The sequence below is a fragment of the Ixodes scapularis genome, unplaced genomic scaffold (genome assembly GCF_016920785.2).
Source record: "Ixodes scapularis isolate PalLabHiFi unplaced genomic scaffold, ASM1692078v2 PGA_scaffold6__148_contigs__length_123643588, whole genome shotgun sequence".
Classification (NCBI taxonomy): domain Eukaryota; kingdom Metazoa; phylum Arthropoda; class Arachnida; order Ixodida; family Ixodidae; genus Ixodes; species Ixodes scapularis.
Window position 1 is genome coordinate 10,429,638 of NW_024609881.1, and position 3,656 is coordinate 10,433,293.

The following is a 3,656-nucleotide window of genomic DNA, read 5'->3' on the forward strand; positions in this document are numbered from 1 at the left end:
ATTCAACATGAAGAACAATTTGTACTTTTTTAACTGAAATAAATGCAAAATAGTGGCGAGCTACAAAGTAAAGGGGGCAATTCTTAAATAGTGGCAGTTCCAACCAGGTGGTTCTAACCTTTTTGCTCCCTGTACTTTGGCAAAAATATGATGTTTCAACTTAGCTAAAATCTACACCCCCTAACTTTCGATATAATAGAAGCCCCACCTAAACACAACTTTGTGAAAACTTTCATTGCAGCCAGTTCGATGGATTCTTTGTACTAATTTTCTTATGCTGCTAAGCACATACCTTCCGCATTATTATTTGACACTACCATGTGTATTTTTCTCTGGGCGAACAAGTAGGGTAGATCAATGGCAGGGTGCAATGATGTTAGTAGATTGGGCTAGGGTTTCTGTATATGAGCTCCCACGGGAGCAGAATGGTGCATTCATCCATCTTGAGATTCACTGTTATGCGCAAAAATCCACTCTTCCTACGTGCAGGAACTGTGCTTTCACAAATGTGGCTGCTGCTTTGAGCTCATTCTTTTCATTATCATTTTGACATGTACTTGCAAAAAGTATTTCTCCAAATTGCTATTTAGAAAATCACTCAGGCAACACGGCATGCAAAGAAACTTTCAAGTGGGTATACTTTTTGGCGACAAATTGCTTAGGGGTGAGCGGAATAGTCAGGTTGGGTGTCGTGTGACATGCTTTGCGGCTTTGAGTTCGAGTGACATGTTTGGGTACCGGGGATGTATCGCAGTGAAAAGGCAGAGATATGTCAAAGAACAGGAGGTACAAAATAGTCTGCTATGTTTTCAGATGTTTATACCAAAAAATAGGCTTTTGCCTTTCTACCTTTTCAGCTTACAAAATGATATGCTATTAGTTATACGCCAATCTACATTTTTTTGTTCCAACCCAAAATTTGTTTGAGTGCTTTGAACTGACGTAAAAATGGCAAAAATGAAATTCATCCACTCAGCTGATGCAGAACTACAATAATGGCTGCTTATTTCTAAAACATGTGGCTATTTTTGTTGTGCTTTCCTAGTGTGCCCTAATACACATGAGGCCTTGTAGGAGAGGGAGCTGCACTTTTGGGAGAGACCAGCTGCCCATTGAAAGCCACTGAGGACATCTGGTTCGGGTGCTGTTCCTGTACCTATGTCACCAGAGATCAGCGTGGGACTGTGAACCACCTGGTCGCCCATGGTGATGAACAGTTCAAGTACCAGCATCCTCCCATGTCACCTGCCTCTAGATCCCAAGCGTCCAGCAACACTGAAAAGCAGAAAAGTGATAGGTTGTTCAAGTGCACGCTGTGCGCCCAAGCCTTTTCTAAGAGTTCTGGTCTGATCGTCCATAATCGAAGACATTCAGGTGAAAAGCCATTTAAGTGCAAGCTGTGCCCCAAAGCCTTTTCTCAGGGTTCCTGTCTGATCCGCCATAATCGAACACACTCAGGTGAAAAGCCATTTAAGTGCATGCTGTGCTCCCGAGCCTTTACCCAAAGTTCCAGTCTTATCTGCCATAATCAAACACACTCAAGTGAAAAGCCATTTAAGTGCAAGCTGTGCCCCAAGCATTTTCGCACAATTCCAGTCTGATCCGCCATAATCGAATACACTCAGGTGAAAAGCCATTTAAGTGCAAGCTGTGCCCCCAAGCCTTTTCTGAGAGTTCTGGTCTGATCCGCCATAATCTAACACACTCTGGTGAAAAGACATTTAAGTGCAAGCTGTGCCCCCAAGCCTTTTCTCGGAATTCCAGTCTGATCCGCCATAATCGAACACACACAGGTGAAAAGCCATTTAAGTGCAAGCTGTGCTCCGAAGCTTTTTCTGAGGGTTCTGGTCTGATCTTCCATAATCGAATGCATTCAGGTGAAAAGCCATTTAAGTGCAAGCTGTGCCCCAAAGCCTTTTCTCAGAATTCCAATCTGATCCGCCATAATCGAGACCACTCAGGTGAAAAGCCATTTAAGTTCACGCTATGCCCCCAAGTCTTTTCTCGGAATTCCAGTCTGATTCGCCATAATCGAACACACACAGGTGAAAAGACATTTAAGTGCAAGCTGTGCCCCGAAGCCTTTTTTGAGAGTTCTGGTCTGATCGTCCATAATCGAAAACATTCAGGTGAAAAGCCATTTAAGTGCAAGCTGTGCCCCAAAGCCTTTTCTCAGAGTTCCAGTCTGATCCGCCATAATCGAGACCACTCTGGTGAAAAGCCATTTAAGTGCAAGCTATGCCCCCAAGACTTTTCTCGGAATTCCAGTCTGATCCAACATAATCGAACACACACAGGTGAAAAGCCATTTAAGTTCAAGCTGTGCCCCGAAGCTTTTTCTGAGAGTTGTGGTCTGATCGTCCATAATCGAAGACATTCAGGTGAAAAGCCATTTAAGTGCAAGCTGTGCCCCAAAGCCTTTTCTTAGCGTTCCTGTCTGATCTCCCATAATCGAACACACTCAGGTAAAAAGCCATTTAAGTGCAAGGTATGCCCCCAAGCCTTTTCTCAAATCACTGATGCACGGAGCGTGCGTCAGTGAGCCATCACTAGCATTGCGACAAGAAGAAATAGATCTACTCAACAAGATACCAAACATGTCGGAGCAAACATCAGGCCCCAGGTAAACGCTACAAAAACACACCATCCAGTTCATATATCAAAGAGGCAGCTACGGCAAACACCATCAAGTTCAGAAGCCAACAAATTCAAGACTTCAACCATTCGTTTTCTCAGCCGCAATATCGGAAATACGGGTCGGGGGGAGAAAAAAGAGAAAGAAATTAAACAGTTGTTAGTACCCATTCGCAAGAACATCTTTGAGCTCGTCCTTCCTCACCACCATGATTGCCATCTTCACTTGTCAAGCGAGGAAAACAGGTAAAAGAAAAACGAAAGACGAAAATACAATTTGAGTTGAAAGTCAGCGCGACGTGAATGACCGTTTTTCTGGTGTGAGTGTGAGTGTGAGTTTGAGGGTGAGTGAATCTACTTAGCGCTTCTCCCACAATATGAATACCCAACTCGCCCAAGCATCCATTCTAAGCAACTAGCCCAACTCCAAGCAATATTACTTTTCTCAAAGGCAATCTGATCTGCCATAATCGGACCCACACAGGTGAAAAACCATACAAGTGTAAGTTTTATCCACAAGCGTTAAACCAGCCGCCATAACCAAACACACAGTAGGAAAAGCCATTTAAGTACAGGCTGTGCTCCTGAGCCTTTGCATGGAATTCACATCTGAGACATCATAATCGAACACTGGTGAAAAATAATTTAAATGCAAGATGTGCAAAGGCCACTTTTTCAAAGTTTTATCTAATCTGCAATAGATGAACACAGTTGTGAAAAGCCATTTAAATGCTAGCTATGTTCCCAAGCCTTTGCTCAAAGTAGTAAGCTGATGAAACACAGTCGAGCACACGGATTATAAGCCATACAAATGCCTGCATACACCCCGAGCCTTTGCTCAAAATTTTCACCTCAGAAGCCATAATCAAGCACACAGGTGAAGAGCCATACAAGCAGGGGTACAAGCGCTGCGCCATTGTGTGCCATTCCATTTTTGCTGCACCATCCTCTTCCCAAGCACAAATGTTGCGCCAAAACTATCCAAAAAAGTTTTTTTTAGTTATGAAAGCAGGTGACTTTTT

The 3,656-nt window shown here is 43.4% G+C and overlaps 1 pseudogene; it reads right to left on the reverse strand.

Annotated features, from left to right (window-relative positions):
• Window positions 1-1,528: 1,528 nt before the first annotated feature.
• On the reverse strand, window positions 1,529-2,113 carry LOC120849308 (annotated as a pseudogene).
• Window positions 2,114-3,656: the final 1,543 nt, after the last annotated feature.